The sequence below is a fragment of the Protopterus annectens genome, chromosome 3.part1 (assembly GCF_019279795.1).
Source record: "Protopterus annectens isolate FY-2018-M chromosome 3.part1, PAN1.0, whole genome shotgun sequence".
Lineage (NCBI taxonomy): Eukaryota > Metazoa > Chordata > Ceratodontiformes > Protopteridae > Protopterus > Protopterus annectens.
This window is the reverse complement of record NC_056732.1, coordinates 474,734,345-474,757,016: the sequence shown is the minus strand read 5'-3', so window position 1 is coordinate 474,757,016 and position 22,672 is coordinate 474,734,345. Positions and strand designations below refer to the sequence as shown.

General features: G+C 38.8%; 1 protein-coding gene and 1 pseudogene across 1 annotated transcript in view; one reads left to right on the top strand and one right to left on the bottom strand.

Annotated features, from left to right (window-relative positions):
• DEPTOR (DEP domain containing MTOR interacting protein) overlaps positions 1-22,672 on the bottom strand; it is a 1,242,917-nt gene that overhangs the window by 171,111 nt on the left and 1,049,134 nt on the right. The window lies entirely within an intron of this gene.
• On the top strand, positions 15,666-16,297 carry LOC122798175 (annotated as a pseudogene).

Sequence of the window (22,672 nt, the reverse complement as noted above, 5' to 3'; positions counted from 1 at the left end):
GGCGGCCTGTCTCTGTCTTTATCTTTGCATTTTTTTGGAATGTCGGTAGTCGAATGGCTTACTGAAGACATATCAGGATAATTGAACCGAGCACCAAAATATTTAGAAGTGAAAATATACCGACGGATACTTTGTGGTTTAAATAAGGCACAAAACTGACAGCAAGGTATGTCTAGGCAAGGAATAAAGTACGAATGAAAATCTTTATGAGGTATTTGCTTTCCACAAGTAATGCAATTATTTACTTTTACTGACATCGGTTAAGAGCAAGAAAAAGTTCAACGGGGTACTTAGCTTTTAGTTGAAGACTTCAGTTCTGAAACTCGAAAACGAAAATTTCAGGAGTCGGCTGACCGGCACTTGCAAACTGCTTCTGCTTCGGGCACCGCACTTCAAGAAAGACTGATATAATGGTGTCGGCTGCATGTTTTATACCCCTGATGACCTGACGTCATAGAAGAAGAGACAGCAACCGACGCAGGACCCAAGACTTAGTTAATCAGGCCGACTGAGGGCTGCTGCAAGCAGATAACCCAAATGTGATGACTGCAACGGTGAAACACGAAGAACATCATGTTATTTATGTACTACTGAAATAATGGTAAAGGCAGATGTTAATTAAGGTAAGCAAAATGGTGGAGCAATTCAAAAATGAATATATTTTGCATGCCAAAATGCTACTGCCAGAATTTCTGACCCCAGTAAAATCCTGAAGTTATGTGGGACAGACCAAGAAAATACATATGGGCATTAGTAAACTGGTGTATGCAGTGGGCTGTTGTCACTGCGAGTAATCACGCAGGTGCACGTTATCACTCTTGGCACTGCTGAGTCATTTGTCTGCGCCTAATATACCAAGTTGTCAGTGACCCTGAAACATAGGACTGCTCAATGATAGATCCAGGCACCGTGCAAGAACTGGTTGAGATGCGTTTCCCTCATATTCAGGACCATGGGTCTGATTATTATTAAACATCTTTATTAAATTATCACTTAAGACATCAGCACACATACATTAACAGAAAAGAAAACACATTGTTTTAACATTTTTTACATATATTATACATCACATATGGGGGCGGCCACGGTGCTGCAGTGGTTAGCATTGCCGCCTCACAGCAAGAGGTTCTCTGGTTCGATCCTCGGCTGGGGTGCCTTCTGTGTGGAGTCTGCATGTCCTCCCTGTGGTCGCGTGGGTTTCCTCCGGGTGCTCCGGTTTCCTCCCACATCCCAAAGACATGCTGCACGTGGATTGGACACTCTAAATTGGCCCTAGGTGTGCGTGTGAGTGTGCCTTCTGTGGAAGGTTGGGCGCCGGGCTGGCAACTCGACACCGTAAAACTCCACTGCCAATTACTGTGTGGACAAGGTGATCCGCTGTGGCGACCCCTAACCGGGAAAAGCCGAAAGAAGAAGAAGAAGAAGAAGATTATACATCACATATGTTTTCTTTCTTTATAATTATCATCAGTCCAACATTATATAAATTGCTGAATTCATTCCCTTAACTTCTCCTCCTCCTGAACATTATTATGCATGTATTTGCTCCCACAGTTTCCATTAGTGTAACTTGCTCCTACTCTTTTCTAAAGATCCCTCTTCCAATTATTTTACCTCTTAAATAATATTCAGTACTTCAAATACAGTTGGTTAAGACTCTGACTTCCATTTTTCAGTAATTGTTTTTTGGCAGCCAACAGAATGAAGCTTAATAAGACCTTACTATGTCCAGGCATTTGATTGATCCTGTGTCCCAGTACTGAAAATCATATTTTTAGTTACAGCCATTTGCTTACCCAATATTTCTGACAGAGTACTCTGCAGGGAATTTTTTAAATCTGCCAACGCATTACACTCCCAAAACACATGTTCCCATTTACCTCTTTCTTTCCCAATCAAATCTTCAACATTTGCTATCTACCTGAGGAAAAATTCTCTGAAGTATGCTTGTGGTATAAAAATACCTATGCACACATTTTCAAGCAAATATTCTAAACTTTCTGGACGTTGTTGCATATTTTGGAGCCATACATATATCATCCCATTATTATCTTGTAAATTGCTTTTCCAATCTCTCTTCCCAACCTTTTCTAACCTTTTCTGATTAATTCTTAGTTATCATGCAATATTTTATATGCCCTACTAATTATCCCTTTTTAAAAAGCAGCTTCTGTTCTAGATTTGACTAAAGCACTCATCAGAGCAGGTCTTTCACTTAAGATTGCCCTATCCCCTTCTCTTTGCCAACAGTCTGATATCAATCCCTGGTAGGGAAGGCAGTCTCTAGCCTGCAGTCCAAATGTCTACTTGACCTCATTCTACTGTATTACCTATCACTGTAATTATTTTCTCCTGCTACCTTGTTTTTTTTGCCAGATTTCTCCAGTACATTCCAGACACCTCTTGCCTATTTTCTGCACCACTACTTGCAGTCATCACTATTGGCAAAATCTCCTTTATCCAGTCTCATGTTATCTCAGTTTTTAGAATACTTTCTACTACTTTATGAATATATTTTGTATAGTTGTTGCTATTCTCCTTAAGCATCTGCATCCAAAATCCCACACTCTCTTTACTTCTTGATTCCCCCTACTTTATCATTGTCTCCTTCTATTTTAAATTATAACCTAATGCTTGTCTTATTTATATGAGGCTTAACTGTGTAGCTGTAAAATATTCCTTCAAATCCGGTAATCCTAAACCACTTTGTTCTAGTGGAAGGATCATCTTATCACACTTAACTATTCCCTCTTCCCCTGCCAGATAAATTCATTCGACTCTGTATTAATTATTGTCCACAATTTCTACTCTGGTTGAGAAAACTATGCCTAACCTGTATATACAATTAAAGAGACTAAAACATTTCAACTGCTTGCATCTTACAATCCATATCCTAAAACAACAAATTACAGTTTCTCAGTTTTTGTACTATCCATTATTTAGTCCCTTCCCACACATCCTTACCTGCCTAACAGAAGCCCTTTTAATCTATACTCCTAAAACTTCATCTTATCATGTCCCCATAAATATGGATACTGTTGAACCAATTTGTGTATGAGTACACACTAAACAATCTTTATTTTATCTTCATTAATTATATATATATATAAAAATATAAATCCTGAAAAGACTTAAAAATGTACCAAAATGGTCCATAATATTGAGATGTAGTTTTCTTGATTCATCATATAAAGAATAATATCATCTGCAATAAAACCAACTTTTCTTGATTACCATACCAATTTCATCCTTGCATTTCTGACTCCCTTATTTATCTTTGCCAGTGGCTCTAAATATAAAGCAAATGGCAAAGGGAATGGTGGACACCCCTTTCCAGTTCCTCTGTTCAAACACAAGTTAACAGACAAGAATTGTTCCCCTTTAAGTCTTGCATCTGATCCTTCACATATCCTCCTAATTAACCTTATTACTGTATTAGCAAATGGATATGCTTCCATTGCCCACCTCATAAAGTCAAAGCTAACTCTGTTAAATGCTTTCTATACATCAAGACTCAACAACAGTGGTATTTTCTAATATTCTGCTTCCTTCTGGATCATCATTGCTCTATTAATGTTATCAAATGTCTGCCTCCCCTTCACAAAACTACAATGATCCATACCTATCAATTTGGCAACAACTTTGACATTCTTTTATGTGGTATAAACATAAATACTTCATAATTATGATTTAAAATTGAAGTGGATCTATATGATTTCGGTCTGATGGGCCTTTTCCGATGTTGGTGCTTCCCCCCTTTTAAAATACTGCTAAAAATATCTTCCAGGTCTTTAGCATTTTTTCCCTCCTAACTTCAAAACTTCCACAGGAATACCATCTGTTCCTTGAGTCTTTCCCAAAGATTGATTATACATCACACTTTTTATCTCATCCATTCATATCCTAACCATTACTTGTTGAGCCTTATCCATCTCTAACTTTGGCATAATTAAGTTTCCCATAAAAAATTCCAGTTGTGTTCTTTTTTGATTTCCACATTTCTCTGCTTTATACAAATTGTCATAAAATTTCCAAATTATCTCTACAACCTCTACAGGATCTATGCTTATTTTTCTTGTTATAGGCTTCCTAATTCTGGCAACAACCCCTTCAGCTTTCTGCAGCCTAAGTCACTGTGCTAGACATTTTGGAGCACTGGAGTTATTATCAAAAATAGTCACTTAACTATTTATCCAGATACTCCCTTATTTTTTCTTTAGCATTCTTCATTTGCACCTCTTCTTGTTCTGTGAGATTCTCCTTATTCTGAAATATTTTAACTTTTGTCAGCCCCTCTAATTAATTTTGCTTCTTAACCATATATCTTTCTCTTTTATTTCTACCCTGTTTTAAACTCTATTTTCATTTTATCCCACTCATTAGCTATAACTAATAAAGATATTTCTATTTTCCCTAATAACGCAAAACACATTTTAACTAGCCATTCCTTTCTTTTAACAGATATGAGGGAAAGTGCCAGTGTCTGATTTGTACTTTATTTCCCTGCATTTTTATCTTAGTTTTTACTGGTGTATGATCTGAAATAGTTGATGGATGAGTGTCAAAGCTTTCAATTAAATGCAAATGTTCCTGTGAAATATAATTTCTGTCTAGTCTAACCCAGTTATTGTACCATGGGGAATAATCCATAAATTCTGTCTAAGTTCCTAATACTGAATTCACATCTTCCATCCCAATAGTTTCATAAATTTCTTCAGAACTTTACCTTCTTTTGTTTTATTTTCCCTTCTTATTCCCCTTCATATGATCACAGGAAGTTATTGGCCCTAAGGCCCTTACAAGCCTAGCCAAGAATTTAGCCCATGTTCCAAGAAGTCAGCACCAGATGCCACTGTCCAACAGGGACAAAGGTGGAATCCCATGGTTGTATTTTCTGTTCCCCTTGATGTATCCTCGCTACTGCAAATCAAGTTCCAGTCCCTACCTATAAGTAATATTCCATGCTGAAAGCTGATTATTTCTCCCAAACTTTTCTTAAGTTCCATAATAGCAGTTTTTGGCGGAATATAAATATACTCCAGTCTAATCCCCCTCCCTTGTCAATAGATCCTTACTATCACAAATTTACCATTGCTGTCTTTTTCCATCTTCTATTACTATTGGGGCCTCTCAAGCAATTAGTATAATTAATTTCCCTTTCCTTTGTCCCTGATATTCTGCTGAATATGTATTCTGAAATCCTTTCTTTGTCAAATTCACAAGATAATTTCTTTCCAAATGTGTTTTCTGAAGCACTGTTGTTTGCACTCTGCATTTCTTAATATAATTCCATACTCCCTTCTATTTGTCTATAGCTGTAAGGCCATTTACACTCCATGATAATATAAATAATGTCACCATTATGCTAAAAAGCTATTGCTCCCACCTATTATACATGACAGTTTTAATGTGTATTTCTAACTTTTATATTACATGCACACACACTAATGTTCTGCAAGTTTATTTTTATGCAGATTCTTCTCATCTCCATTTGAACATATGTCACATTTTTAAGAATTTTTGTTTTAATGAAAACCCTCAAAAAAAACTAAATACCTTTTCAAAACACCCTATCCCTTATTAACTTAGAACAAACATGCAAAACTATGTACAGCTTCAAAAAATGAAGTTTAACCCTCCAGATAGGAATAATTGCCCCAAATTGAAAGCTGCACACACAGGCATTAACCAACCTAAAATCACACATACTAAAGTGCACGCTACAGCCTGTGTAGCCACTTACACTGATTACTGTCTTATATCTATTCCACCCTCGGAAGTGAAAGACAGCTTGTATGCTTTCAGAAAAGATTAACTTTAAGCCATAAGCAAAGTGCACTGGCCATCTTTAAATAATACTAAATTATATAATGTTCTATTAAACACATTAAAGTATTAAGGCTGTTAGGGAGGCTGCTATCTCTTATTCACATCTCATAATTTTAAATTTTATTTTTCACTTAACTGCTTGACATTGTAACTTTAAAGTTTGTATTTCCCTCAGCAAAGAATGCTCAGAACTCTCAAGATTAATTGCTTGCACCTGCAGACAGTTCATCTCCATGAAAAGGTACTCAGCAATGAATCTTTGTAAATTTCACTCAGAATAGAATGTACAGCGGCCTTCTGGTTCCCACTGGACATCTGCTAATGGAAAAAAAAGCCATATCTTTGTATATGTAAGAAACATGGCATTTTTCATGGTTAAAATTTTGTCTTATTTTTTTAAAGCCTACTTGCTTTAAAAACAGTTGTTTATACATTTAGTCAAGGTTATTAAGCTGGACATTCACCCTTGTAAAAATAAGAGAAAATAACTCAACTCTACATAAAATACAGTCAGTGCCTTTTACACTACATCCTCACCGCAGCAGCCTATGATCACAGTATAATAACATTAAACTTGCTTTTGTCTAGCCTTTCTTCTCAAGCTATACTGTACAGTCTATCTTTCTTACAACAAAAAGTCCTTGTTTACTTTAATATACTTAACATATACAACAGTCACTGAAAAGACTCCCCCCACCATTTAAAATACCTCTATATGTACAGTACACAAAACTGCCTTACTATATATAAAATGCAGTTTGTATCATGAAATGTTTTATTCAAAAACAGATTACGGTGGTTTGGACACATGTAGAAAAGCAGATGACAATCTGGTAAGGAAGATTTGGGGCAGCCAGAAAGAAGGTAAGAGGAAGCGAGGATGTCCAGCAAAGAGGTGGATGGATTGTGTGAAAGAAGATCTGCAACAGTCAGGCATGAGTGTTGAAGAAGGCAGACGTGTGTCACTGAATCGAGAGAGTTGGCGACAGGTAACACAATACCCTGACCCCATTAGAAAAATGGGAAAAAGGGGGCTGATAATGATGATGATGATGCTTTATTCAAATATTAAGAACAAAAATTGTTTTACTTAAGGTTACTTTTTTCCCTTTGAGTGTCCTTCTAAACATGAATTATATAAAGTGGAATATATGCTTTACAGTCCATCCTCAAGTTTAACAAGTTCAACAAAAGTCCTGTCTTTTCAGCCACTTTTGCAAAGCCGTATTTCACAAATGTGATTGATGCTTTATAGTCTCTGATTTTTTCATAAATTTCAATGTTGACTGTCTTCTTCCTGTTCATCTCCATCTCCCAAAAACAGACTCTTGTTCAAGTCCAAGGTACTCCTGATTTTAGTCAACTCCTGTTCAACTCCTGTGTTTTTCTATCTCTTAAGCATTTTCTTTTGTAACAGTGGAAAAGGGTTAATTGGAAAACTCTCTTTATGGGCCTTACTTTCAGATGAATGAGAAGCAGAGTCTTCTCTCCTTGCTGTCTCACTCTTTTTTGGATAAACTTTTTTATTTCCTTTTTAACCTGTTCTGCATCAATATGTCTGATTCTCCAGGAAAAAATACTCTGAATACAATAACTTGAATCTCACACCTACCTCTTGATACCCCCTAATTGCTGAAATAAATTTGTTTTTCTTCTGCCTGGAGTACACTAATAATCATGTTCTACACTCTGCTGCCTCTAATTTTTAATACTTTGTCCTATGCCACAGTTGCGTCAGGATCAGCTCTTTCTGCTAGTATGACTGCATCTTTTACTAATACAGGTCTTGATTGCTTTCTCAAGGACAGGTTTTGATCATACATTCCATGCTCCCTTTCAATTAAGAAATCCTGCATGAAACAGAAGTCCAGTTGCTTATATTTTTTTCAAACACCTTTATTGAATTATCACTTGTGACATAGGCAAATTTACATTCATTGTGCCTTTCTGTTCTTTCCATATTCTCTGGTACAGCAGAAAATCTCAGGTTTTCTCTGTGCACACTGACTTCTAACTCTACTATTTTTGAAACAGCTCTTCTTGAGAGGCTTCATACTCAGGGAGCTTTTTCTTCATTTCAGCCTCTGATTTTTGCAGTTTTATCAGTTCATCTGGACAGCTAGTTAAAGTTTCTTTTACTTTTTCCAGCCTGTTATTTTAGTTGATATATTCTTTCAATGTTTCATTTAAATTAATGTCAATTTTAATCACCTCTGAGTACATCTAATTTGTTTTTCCTCTAAACTACTGGAAGCCATCCCTTGAACAAAAGCTGAAGCTTGAACTGCTTTTTGCTAAGCAGGTGCAGAATCCTTTCCAGACACTGTTTTCTCTTCACCTTTTGTGATTGATTTTCTTTCAGGTTTTCCAAATTTGCCAACATCCAGGCAGTGCACTTACTAGCCAGTAACTTAATTTTACCCCAAACAGTTTTTTCAGTGACACTCCTTTTATTCAGTTTCTGTTTTTACACTGGGAAAGCTGAAGTTAAGATCAGTGTGTAGCCATACTGGAGGTTTCAAAATATGCGTGGTTTTGAGAATATTAGCTACAGGGACCTTCCAGTGACAAACGGAGGACACCGTAGACGTATCAAAGGCATCTTCAGCTTTGCCAACACCCTCAAAGAAGTCAGTAAAAAACTGCAGACTAGTTTCAGCCATCTTCTTGACCTCTCAGAAGCATTTGATATAGTTGCTCACCAACACCATCTTCATGAACTTGCTTCTCTAGGTCTCAATTCTGAAACCCTAACTTGGTTTCACAGCTACCCATCTAACAAGAAACAAGCTGTTAAAAGGCACCAGGACTATTGCAATTTTCTTTCAGTCTCAGTTGGTGTCTCCCAGGGATCAATTCTCCTCTTCTCTTTAATATCTTTGTTAATCTGCACACTACCTCCAAACAAGCAACCATAGTACAATATGCAGATAATACCACACTCATCTGTTCTGCTCATATGCTATCTTCCCTGCAAAACATCCCCGTACACGCCTTCTTATCCACCAAATCCTAGCTTGATAACTCAGGCCTACTTATAACCCCCCAAAAAATAAAACAAATGTTATTTGCCCCTAATAACTACCTAGAACTAAAACATTCATTCCACATTCTCTCATCTAATAACAAAAAACAGTATGTGTTTCTCAAACCAAACTCCTCAGAATATTAGCTGATGATCAACTCAAATATGGTCACTACCTCCTCCAAGTCATCAAAAAACAAACTGGAAACTATGCTCACTCTATATGGTGAAAACTTTTCTTACTGACCACTCCAGAAAATCGACAGCAAAAACATATCTACTCCTATCCCTACTTTATGCATCACCTATCTTTACTAATCTCAACTCCACACTGAAAAGCAAATTAAAATGGCCTATGATTGTACTGTCAAATTTGCTGCAAAGACCCCACAAAAGGCACGCCACTGCATACCCCTAAAATATCTTAACTGGTTTGAACTTCCAAATTACCTTAACTACTCACAACTCACTATAGCCCACAAACTAATAAATTGCCCTGAAAAACGTCCATCTCTACAAGTTACAATCCAATTTTATAGTACAACCAGAACCCATGGATCCAGCAGCAAACACTGATCTGCCTCAAAATCAAATAATTCTGCTGGTATCTCACTTTAGTCTTATCATGTTACAAAAATCTGGATCTCCATCCCCTTAGAACTAAGACAGGCAAACTAAATTTATTTAAACCATCACTGAAAAAAGACACTTATTAGAGAAATGGCAGGGCTCCTGCACTGCTCCAATGTAGTATAAAAATACTGCTCATAAACAATTTCTCCTCTCATATACAGTTAACCTCCTTCTAACCCATATATGTCCATTCTTTTCCCCATCCTATCTCATTTAACATCTTTATCTCTGTAGCCCTGTTTCATGCTCCACTGTATATGAATATTCTTTGTAAAACAAACATACTAACATCCAAAACTGCAACCTCCTCTGCAAACTCTATCCTATTTACTTTACTCCTAAAAACTCCATTTTACAATAGTTAAATAATGTAACATCCAAACATATTTCTACCGTATCTCTAAGCATATATCGCTCTTTCTAGTAAATGCACAATTTCACTACTGACTCTACATACTCTGACATTTCAAATGTAGATCCTAAACTGTACATACAATTTTAATGCACATATATATCTGATTTATAAGTGTATATTAGTTCATCAAAACTCCAGTTCCACATATACGTATTCATCGACCCCTATTCAGCGAACGCCCTTTTATCAAATGTTCAGATCAGCAAACTTTTTTCCCAGGGCACTTAGTTCTCCAACATGTGGAGATTTGCCCTCTTTCCCACTGTAGTGCGATCTTGGAGTTGGTATATATAAGTGGGTGGGGGTGGGGTGGGAGTCACAGCCCCCCCCTTTGGTGCGTTTGTTATACTGCGGTCTGTATAGCTCTGTATGTTGGCCTACTAAATTAGTTACTTGAGAAAACGTTTGCTGATTTGTGCATTTGATAAAAGGGTAGTTCACTGAACAGGGGTCGATGAATAGGTATTTGTGGAACTGGAGTTTCAATGAAATAATACAGATCCTGATTCACAATGAAAAATGCTACAGTGGTTTAATATAGGTATGTAAAATGAATACCTTCTGTATTGTGTAACTGTAGAAACTGTAGAGCTTTTTCCTGTTTGTACAATTAAACTTCCTAGTATGTTACATTTTGTATTTTGCAATGTTCTCTGTACTTATATGTCTAATAACTGTGGAGCTTTTCTCCCCTGGTCTCCACTGAAAATGGAATCAATTCCAGTCAGACTTTTTCCTGGTAAACAAAGATAGATAAATAAATAAATAAATAAACAAATAAATAAATAAAATCTGCCTCAAGGATACTCCATCAGATTCTTGATGCCATGCTACAGCATGTGGGATAGCCAATGTAGTTCACACTCACTGCAGAACAGAAAGGCAGCACCATGCAGGCATGTTATGATATAGTCTGTTTCCCTGAGAAAGTGGAAGCCATTGATTGTATCCACATTCCAATAAAGGCCCCAACAGGGGAGCAGAGACAGCCATAAGGAGGACACATCACCAGCAGATGATGAAGCATTCTGCTGGCATCTGTTGGTCTAGAGCAACTGCAGGAGACCTATGTGTCAACCATGTGTGTCCCCCTTCACAGGGCAACCTATTCTGGGAATGTCAAAGGCATGATCTACGGAATGCACAGAGGAAGGCGTGCTCTATAAGCCTGAACAATGGGATGTGCAACATGTTGTCTCAATATGAACACCTCATCCATGTCTACATCCATGATGTGCTACAGTACCACAACAATTGATGGTGATGTGGAAGTGGTGGTGCCATGGGCCCTAAACTGTGCACTCTCCCTTCCATATTGGTCTTCCCTTTGGAGACAGAGGTGGAATGACCAATGGGAAGAGTGGTGACCATGATGGATAGCCACACAGGGGCAACTGCAGCATAAAAACTCCCTTTGTCACCTCTACATGATGCTGCACATCTGGCCCAGGGGGATCACATAAGTCATCTAGCAGACCACATACTACCCTGTGCAGGTTAGCTATTGCTACACTGGATTCCACCTCATCTCCTCTATAAGGCCCCACCAGACACATTCAAGAAAGGCCTGGTCAGAGCTCTTGTTCTTGAGCATCCATGACTATGCTTATGCAAGTCCTCCATAAGCATCCATGACTCTGCAAGGGAGAATTTGGTGCTGGTCACCTTTAAGCATGATGCCTGTCATATCAAAGAAATATATGTTTAAGTTGATGGTTTGTCATATACATTATACCCCTATTCAGGATCAACAGCACTACCCAGTGGTGGCTAAACCACTGTTACATGCCACTAATGATGCGGGATTATTCATGTATGGTTGCTATCCATGTGGTAGCGATAAGTATGTTGTGTTTATGGTGGCTGCTCAGACACAGGGTAGGGTCCTCATTACCCTAAACAGGAATATGTGGGAAATATGGTCATATATGGGACAGCTCATGAGTTCCACATATTCATGAGCCACTGTGGGCAACATACTGTTTCTTTGTAAACTGGAGGATAACATTTGTGTTAAAATGCATCATGATATGCCTCAAACCTGTGAAAGCGCCACAGGTCAAGCACAGGATTTAATTGCCAGTATTTGGCAACCTCCCTGACAACGCATACACCTTACTCATCTGGTACAGCATATCCACTCCCACAGTGCACACACCTGGTATATGACACCTGAAAGTAGTATATTTGCAGGCTGCTGACAAGCTGCTGCCCATACCAGGACATCATTCAAGATATGAATGCAATCCCTAACATAATTTCTATAATTCGTTTATGTGGCTGTTTGTGGAGGCCTTCTCCTCCCACCACACACACTACAGTATCCAGAAACCAGACATATACACCCTGGTGACAGATGGAGGACGTGGATGGCTGGAAATGCAGCAAAAGCCTTAGTAAACACTTCTCTGAAAATTATCCCTAAAGTTGCCTAGGCAGATGTGTAAGCTGCAGACCCTAGTGGAGTAAGAGAAGAGCAGACAAGCACATAGTTAATGCAGACCCACAACTGACTGAATACTAATACATACATACTCACTCTCCCCCATATCTGCAGTCCATTGGAGGTGGCAAATATAAAGCATACATGAATACACCAGTCACTCACTCATACCATGGTCGCTGTAGAGCAGAAGATCGATTGCATGCAAGCCTGGGGACTGCATAGGCCACCCCTCACAGAACCCATCACCACTCTCCTACAGTGGAAAAGTAAAACCTAATGCGTCAGAAACCTGTAATCCTGAGTGCACTCACACACTTGACAGATGTAACCCTCCCTTTTAGAACACCACAGCATACAGTGCAGCACACAGAGTTAGGCAGCATAAAACACAGCACCTATCAAGACTGCATATCAAAAGTGAAAGGGACTCACACAGCCCTCTTGCCTACAGCACAGTCTATGTGTTCCACATACAGCAAAACACACCAGATCTTGCTATTTTGTAAGTAAGCTGTTACATTACATCAAATGCACTTTGCAACCATGGTACAACCCTTAACTGTTCTCAGATTAACCCAGACAGGAAGCACCTGTTGCCAGTTACACCTAGCAGCTCAATCCTCTACACAAACACAGTGTCATGTAGTTCAGCAAACAATACAGTACACAAGTACAGCACTGGTGATATGCGAACTAATAATAATACCAATCCCCAGTCCTTTAAATCTCATGACTGCCTGTATGGCTTGAAGACTTTCAGCTTCTTTTCCTAGTAGTAGCTCTACAGGTTGCTGCATTGCAAATCTATGAAATGGGATGAACTCTTTATAGCTATGTCTGCTTTTATTATATAGTTTTGAGGCCCCTAGGAAAGTCTTTACTTTAATGAGCCTATTGTGAGTGAATGTTCCTGAATCACACTTTTATCTCATTGCATGTTTCACCTACGCTGCACTAAGAGGCTACACCGATCACTGACATCACGCACACTTATGTGTATCTGTGAAGCTCTTTGCATGTGTGGGATGATGGATGGCTCCAGCAGGGATGTGGGGGAAAACTATTGTCATCTTATGGCCTTTAAAGGAGGTAAAGTGCAGAAATGGACACATATATAGGCACTGTGCTGGTGGTACACTCAAGACATGCTATATCCTAGCACCATCATGCCAAACCATGTATTTTCACTTTTCACCATGGTAATGTCTCAACTGGTCATGCTAACAAGGTGCTTGAAAATGTACTTCATATTCTGGTAACAGCAATGTGCATGACTGCAAGATGGCTATCATTTTTCTAAGCACTATGACAAGCTAAATGGCCCTGGCTTCTGATGGCACTGAGGGTGATAGTTTTCTCAGGTGGTGCTTGAAAGAAGATAAGATATTTTAGCACTTTATGTAGGGAGAACATTGGGAATTCCTGCCTGGACCTCTGATGAGGGTCACCAGTATAAAAGAATAGAGTACCTCTGCATTTAATGCAGTGAGTATAATTGCTCTCATCATATAAATAAGGTCCATATATTAGTGCAGGATTATATTATCAATTGTTATACTAAAATGTCTACATAACAGCACTGTATACTGCTTGACACAACATTTATGTGCATGCTCCCTTGCACGCACATGTGTTTGTGTGTGAATATATATATATATATATATATATATATATATATGCTGTCTTGCAGCCTACATGCATGCTACATGTCCTGGGGGTATACTCAAGATGCCTGACTAGCTTTGCTTGGGAATCATGTCCACCATCAACAAACCCACAGGACCATACACTCAGACACCCAACATTTCCTGTTATGTTCAACACACTTTCCTGACAATGTGGTCTCCCAACCAGAGGTACAGTGCTGCTGCTCTTTTGGAAGCACATTATCCAACAAGGGCATTTGCATTTCTATACCTAGTCAGTTTTACCCGTATGTAACTGTAAGAGTGATCATCAGTCATAGTCAAGATAGTATTTTTTTTGTCTCACTGCTACTTCAGTTGTATAATTTTTTTTATATTTGCTTTTTTATTTCTGTCCATTTATGCTACTGTTTTTTTACAGCATCTGCCACAGTTATGCCTGTGGCCTGGCAGTGGTTACCACTCCAACACTGAGCCCATCCATCTCCCACCATCTGCATTCAGGCCTGCTTCTCTGTCACATGGCAGATGTTGTTCTGTGGGGGGGGCTCAGCAGTCACACACCTGAGGGCAGTCTGTAGTTCCCTCTGTTGACACTGACACCACCATGGGGTCCCAGTTCATCATAAGGTGGGAAGTGGAGGAGGTCTTAGGGGCGTTTATTGACCAGTAGCTTTATGTCTGCATTGGTTGCCTGAGTCACATTACTGTGTGATACTGCCTTGTACACCATGGGAGGCAGGGCACAGTGGAAAGGAAAGTCATGGTGGTGACTGATCTCTTCCTGCACCTTGCACAGGCAGTGTGGTTGGGAGCTGGGCCCTTCCCTGTCCCTTCTAGCCACACTCATAAATATGTCTGTCTTCTGGCATTGTCATTTCTGTGAGCAAAACTCTTAATTTGTTTCTGCTTGGAGTATGACATTCCTTCTTGTTAACTGATAACTACCTTTGAGTCTCATTGTGCCTCTTGGCAACTCCTTGGTAGCCCTTACATTGTCACATAGGGTGTGTTTCTGAATCACAGGGACAATGTTTAACTTTTTTTATTGGTATGTTTAATTTAATATGTACTTCCTATATTGTTTTACTTTGGCAAGGGTGTGGTAGGGCTAGGATCAAGGTAATTACAACACTGCACTATCAATTAATACTGTTTAATTACTTCTTATTCTTTCTGAATAATGGTGCAAATGATTTACTGTGGAAGCTTTCAGTTTTCTTCATCCGCCTACTTTTCATGTTTCTACCAGTGGCTCCATGGTAAATTGCATGGTACCAGGATATGGCATATCTGCCACTCATGGTTATGAGGCAACCTTTTGCTTCACATTGCAAGATTTAGTGGAGGACTGATAGCTGTTGTTGTAACTACAGAGGGTATCCTGTTGCCACTTAATGTTCACTCAAGAAAAGAAGTGTTATCCCATGTTTTCCTCCAGTATAAATGTTGCTTAGTTGAACTTTGCCAATGAAGTAGCTGTACACTATCTGATATCATGTTTTATGACGCTTTTTTTATCATTTTTGATTGTGTGTTCAGAAAGAAATGGCTATCCCATAAGAAATTGACAGTAGTGATTCTTTCATTGAATTGCTTAATCTTTGCACACACCTAACACGTCTTCTAGTGAATACCTGCTGCTAAAGAGGGAGAGAAAAGTAATTCTGAATGGCTTCTGTGGGATTGCAGATTTTGGGGATAGCCCTGGCTGTAGTTGGATGGCTCGGAACAGCGCTGAGCTGTGATCTACCTATGTGGAGGGTTACTGTTTTCATTGGAAACAACATTGTGGTGGCCCAAATCATCTGGGAGGGTCTGTGGATGAATTGTGTAGTACAGAGCACAGGACAGATGCAGTGTAAGGTTTATGACTCCTTGCTGGCTCTCCCACAGGACCTGCAGGCAGCGTGTGCTCTTGTTGTCATTTCCATTGTGGTAGCTGTGCTTGGTCTGCTAATGTCCATCGTTGGTGGCAAATGTGCTAACTACGTAGAAGATGAGGCACAAAAGCAAAAATCTCCACTGTCTCTGGGATTATCTTCATTCATGCTGGCATCCTAATCCTGATTCCTGTAAGCTGGTCAGCCAATACCATCATCCGTGATTTCTACAACCTCTTGGTGACAGACGCTCAAAGATGAGAGCTTGGGGCATCACTCTACATTGGCTGGGAAGCTGCTGCCCTCCTGATCCTTGGTGGAGCTCTTCTCTGTTGCAACTGCCCTCCCAAGGATGACAAGCAATACACAGCAAAATATTCTGCTGCAAAGTCCAGAGCAGCTAGTCAGCAGTACATTTAAGAACCAGCATCTGGAATAGGAAAGTGACTTCTGCTTCCTGCCCAAAGACATTTTGAACTTTTTAATGGAACTTTCAAATTGGATTGTCTCTTCAAACTGATAACTTCAGATACTTGACTTGTGTTCCTACAATATTTACCTGTAATGTGTTCCTGTGTTTCCTGCATTTGCTTTTGTGGTAACTAAATACAACAGAGTGAACATCTGAATAACACAGTGAAATTTTCATATCTGTAGGGCAGTAACTCTTGCAAAATATTCATGCACCAAGTTAAGCAATAAACTGTGTTAGTATTGTTTGAACTTTAAATATACTTAGAACAGGTGCCATGGTATTGCTTCTGATTTCCCTCTTTCAGGTTTTTTTGGTAACACAATGTGAAAATGTATGCATGAAGGGGTTATTACAGTGACCTGACCTCCCTTTCCTCAACAACACTATTTAAAAACAAACTGAAACTCTGCCTTAAATCCCATTGGTTATGTCCTTGTGCGAACCCAGACTAATTACCCCATTTATTGCAAGACACCTGTCACTTCATCTGTATATATTGCTTGCTTTCTGATAACCATAAAGTAAATGTGCTTTTATATATTAATCGAATGTCTTTGTCAATATCTTCCTATAACTAACCAAATATGATAAGTAATATGACTCTGTAAGCAGAAATGTACTGAAGTGAAGATAATTGCTTATATATTTAATGTACCCCACATCTGTAAAAACTGCCATGTAAAGAAGTGCTTAAATATGTATTGTACCTGCATCTGTAAAAACTGTCATTTTATATAAATTTTACTGTGTTTTCGAGGAGCTTTTCTCTCGGGGCCTCTGCTGAAAATGGACATATATCCAGCTGGACTAGCCCAGTCAACAAATGTAAAATATAAATAAATAAATTTAGGGTTTATTTCTGTTGTTTTTTATGTTATGTTTATACTGTCCTCTATAATTTTTTACTATAATGTTGATTTTTATGTATGTTTATGGGCTAATGCTGTCAGAATATAATCAGGATGGAGATTACATATTAAAATGGAGTATTTCTGAGGTGGTAGAATACAAAAAGAATCAGCAAATTATATACAAAATGAAACCAAGTTAAGAAGTCACACTTTGTTCAGACATGCTTTTATTTTTGGTGAGGTCCCTCAACCATTTTATCGGTGCTGGAAGATGAGTGGATGCTGGACCACCACTGTATGAAAGGACTGCATGACCGTCTATCTTTAACCCAACTAAACTGCAAAGAGTAACTACATCCCAGCTTAGAGGATTCAGGTTTGGCTGTCCATTAAGGACATATCAGTGACAGTGTGTAACAGAAGAATGCCAAAGAAGCCAAAAAGTGAGGTGTCCAATATGGTGATGTGACCAATAATTCTGGAACCTGAGCTGTGAAGACAAAACAGCTAAAAAAGCTTGAGGTGAAGGAGATAAAGTGCCTGAGATGGGTAGTAGAATGCACACTGTGGGACAAAGAAATAAGGACATCAGAGCTAAAGGCAAAGTAGCCCCAGTTACAGAGAAGGTCAAGAAGACCTAATTATGAGGTTCAGTCATATATTCAGAAAAGCAGAAGATGACTTTGTAAAGCAGACTTGGATAAGTTAAGAATTAGGTAAAACTAGATGAGGACATCCAACCAAGAAATTAGATTTTGGCAGAGATTTGTGAATGGTAGCCATGACTGTTAAGGAAGGTAGAGAGTCACTCTGAATCAAACACAAGGTCATTATCATTAAAATTCTCTTTTTCTCATTTTCTTCATGGGGTTGGGGTTTCACGTCAACTGTTACCACCTCTCTAGATTCGGTGTCTGACTATTACAGGACATCTCTCATACAATTCATCCATCTCTTTGCTGGAAAACTTTATTTCCTCTTCTCTTCTTCCTGTCTCTCCCAAACCCTCTTTACCAAACTATCTTCTGCTTTCCTGCTTATGTGCCTGAACCGCCATAATCTGGAGCTACTTTAGCTTCTGCTCTGTTGTCATTATTTCTTCATCTGTCCCACAGTGTGCATCCTACCTTCTGTCTCAGACACTTCATCTCAATCACCTCTAGCTTCCTTAACTGCTCTGTTTTCACGTTTCTGCACAGCTTAGAAGAAATGGTCACACTATAAGTACACCTTACTTTTCAGCTTCTTTGGCTTTCTTCTGTCACATACTATTCCTGACACTCTGTGGCAGTTGACTGCAACTCCTCTGTTTCTAGTTTTGACATCTTAATTCAGACTTCTCCTCAACCACCTCATCCAGATTCCTAAAGTTGTTAACCTGTTCCACTACTTTCACTTCCATCTCAGTTTTCAGCTTCTTTTGATTCCACTAGTTGATACCACGACAACTGCCTCTCTGTATTCAGTTTCATCCCATATGCCTTCAGTTTTGCATTCCATTCCTCCTGTTATTTGCTGAAGTTCTTATTCAGAGTCTGCTTGTAATGCCATATCATCTGCATATTGCAGCATTGTTAGCATGTCTCCTCCTACCTGGTTTGGTAATTTAGTCCATCACCAGTATGAACAGTAGTGGGCCCTGAGTTAAATCCTGATGCACACTAACTCCCACTGGAACCCCTCTGTGAGTCCGAATACTGTTCATACTTGTGCCATTGGGTCCTTGTACATAGCCTGCACTAATTCTATCAATGTTTCTTGGGACTTCAAACCATCATGGGAATGCCCAAGTCAATATTCTTGTGACCTTTTCATATGTTTTTTCTAAGTCTGTGAATGCCCGGTTGATCTCTTTCCTCATACCCAGCTTCCTCTCCACTTGCTTTCTCACTGCAAATATCGAGTCAGTTGTGTTGCATCCCAATCTGAATCTGGACTACTCATCTCCCATGTTCCTGTATATATATTTATCAGTTGCCCTTTCCCACACTTTCATTCAGTGTGACAGGAGTTTGATACCTCTATACTGCCCAGAGTTGTGAATGTCCCCTTTGTACTTGTACACTAGTATGCTTATTCTCAACTGGGGACACACATAGGCAGTAACCTAGCCTTTGACTGTCACATGTTTACAGTAGTGAGGAAATCATTCTATGCTGTGCATCTTATAAACAAAGATATGGAATTATGGTCCAAGGAGGTCATTATTCCACTGTATTCAGCACTGATCAGACCTATCATTCAGTATAGTGCCCCCTTTGGTATGTACCTCACCAGTCACATCAAACAATTGGCATGTCCACAGAGATTCCACACTAAAACAATATGGGGTGTAAGTAACATGTCCTGTGCAGACCACCTCAAAGTCCTATTGCTGTGTTATGTCTTCTACAGGCCGTTGAGAATTCTATGCCTGGCACACAAGGCATTGTTGGACCCCACCCTGATGGACCTCCTGCATGTCAGCAAAACAAGCAGTACCAGCCTCTGATATAAATAGGAGTTGCTGGAGAGACAGGTATGTATCCCAGAGACTACTCTTTCACCGGGATATGCTCCCCATCCATGGAAAGCAGAATTTCTCCCTAATCCAATTCAGCTGCAACTTGGACAACTGAAAGGGGAACAGGAAATTCACACCTGGTTTGGCCTATGCCTCTAATTGACATACACAGCCTGTAAACAGTTCATCTCCCAGGCCCATGCTTCTAAATGTTTCACCTCCTAAGCCCCTGCTTATGCTTATCAAGGGTACCAGAATTTGTCAGAGATTTGGAATGCATGGATAGGCTTAAAAAGGTCCTAGTGGGCATTAGCCTAGTACTCGACTATGAAACTATTTTCTAGTCATGCAGGATATACCTTTATTTCTACACTGCTATGAGCACCCTCCGGAGCAACTTGTTCCCTAACTCACCCACCATCTTTTTTTTATTAAAAAGAATCCTAAATGCCAACATTTATTTTCAAAACAGAACTAGAATTACTCTCATTCCTTCAGTACTTTACAGAGGTGAGCTGAGGGAAGACCTTGTGCTTTCAAGCAAATAATAATGCAACATGAATTACCTACACTTATCTCAGTTAATACAGTAATTCAGCAGATATTTGTGCACTATTTTTTGGAATAGTCTGTCAGTGTGCTGTGTATGGACAAACTTAACAGCAGTTATGAGGAGTGAAAAAATAACATATCTGAATGCTGTTTCAAAGACATTACCAAACGTGGAAAAACAAAAGTACAGCTATGTCAACATGCTCTTACAACATATACTATTAATCACTATAGATCACTACAAAAGTCACTCCGGCTCAGTAGAAGAGAAGTGATAGATTGTGGATCAGGACGCAAATGTCCAAATACAAGCATTTAACCATAGCACTGTACAAACTCAACAGCTGTAATTCCACATGGTCACTAAGGAAGGTATTTGTACAGTCAGTGCAGGATTCTCTGTCTAGATCTTGATAACTCGTTTTTGATTCTAAAACACACATCTGAAATATCTGAAGGCTAAAACAATACAGCATTCATAATCTACTCAACATAAAAATACTTAAGCAGTAAAGATAAGATAAAATATCAACTTTTACAGAAAAGTTAAGAAAACTAATGAAAACTGAGGTCATGCTAGGGACGTACTAACTACAGCACTTGCTTTTCAACTTTAATTGCAAATTTAATATTCATTGTACTACTGTAAGCTGTAGTGGAGAGGAGTTGTAGAAAAACATTCTGTTATAGTCATCTCCAAAATATAGTGCTGTTTGCTTATTGCTAGACTCTGAAGGAAACAAAAAATCCTGAACAACATCAAAGTTGCAGACATAATAAATACATGCAATAAATATGAAACAACAGAATGACTGTTTAATGACATTTGGCATAGCAATTCCTTGAGTTGTTGCTGTTAGCAATGCTTTTAGACAAATGTCTTCATTTTTGAAACAACTTTTAATTAGGGCAGAGAGGTACTACAATATATGAGACTGAAGCACCCCTCAAAATGCATTAAAGTAACATCAAATTTTGGCACCAAATTCAGAATAAGATGGTAAATACATTTCTTTGATGCAGACATCAAAGCATTTTACTTCATATGGCCTTATGATTCTTATAACAGAAAAAAGTTCTTGTTATAGTTTCAGTCATATTTTGTATACAGCGGATTTTGATTAGATACTGAAGATTCTTCATGTCTTGATGACAATTAAGTCCTGTCATTGTATAGGTTCATACTAGGCTATCTGCCCTAGGGCATTTATAAGCCAAGCCCAGAGTTTTGTGGCTTTCGCCACCCCTTTAGTTTGAAGGAAACTATGCCCCTTATTTCCGTATCTTATTCCAACTCCTCAAAGCCCTCTGCGAGATTCCCTTTGTTCTGTTTCTTGATGCTAACAAGTTTTCCTGCAGATATGTTGCTCCATTTGGATCCAGTGTTACTTGTACTAACCAGGTTTTTACACCTGGAAGATGCTTTTGTATTCTTCTTCTCTTCCCCCAAAGCTGGCCAAAAAGTAAATTTGCTTGAATCTTTGCATACATCTCTAGCAGTTGTCTTCCACAGCAACTTACACTGGTTCCCTCCCTTCCATCTCACCTGGCTTTCTTAATGTCAGATTCTGTTTTGGAATTAAACTATCCCCAGAACGAGGCTTCTTGTTAACCTTTGTTTCGCAGTTTTACACTTGATCCCCTTGGTTCTGAAGATTTATCATCTGTTGGTAACTGTTTCTCATCATTTTTATTGAAAAGTCATGTCATTCCTTCCAGCCTAGAAAACCTGCACCTTGAACCTTAGATGTAGGTTGTGATCCTGAACTTTCAGCTTCTTCACCTTGTGGATGTACCGGAGTCTGACAGACTTGTTCGACACAGTGTTCTTCTGCAAATTCACCTATAAGCATTTTGCTCCTGTTTATCTTCCACATTCTGTGCCATTTTTTATTTCAATATGCAGTACAACTTGCTGGAAAATATACAGCTCTGGGACCTGAAGTCTACAAGTATAAGCTAAGATTCCAATCACTCCACCAGGGCATAAACAGGAACGTTTAGTTGTTTTTTTTTTTTTTTTTTTTTTTTTTTTTTTTTTTAATCTTAGATTCCTTTCAAGAATACACTTACCATTTCTGTACATGATCTATTGACAGTGTTCAGAATTATTCCTTTGCAGGACTGCCAAAATAATTCTGTCCTTCTGTTGCTGTGATTACAACATGAGACAACAACTGGTAATCCTGAGGTGCTTATTTACATTAAGCATGTTATGGAAAATCTAAGCCAAGTGTCCGCGTAACTCACACAACATCTTGGTCACAGTTGCTGTGACCTGATCTGAGCTTGCTGCTTTCTCTCACTTTATTTTCCTTAATGCTGCACTTATTTTTTCAAAGGTGGGCTCCTCTTTCTTTTTCATAGTAGGCTGTGTATGGGCCAGCACAGCTTCTGTGTGATTTCTTTCAAAA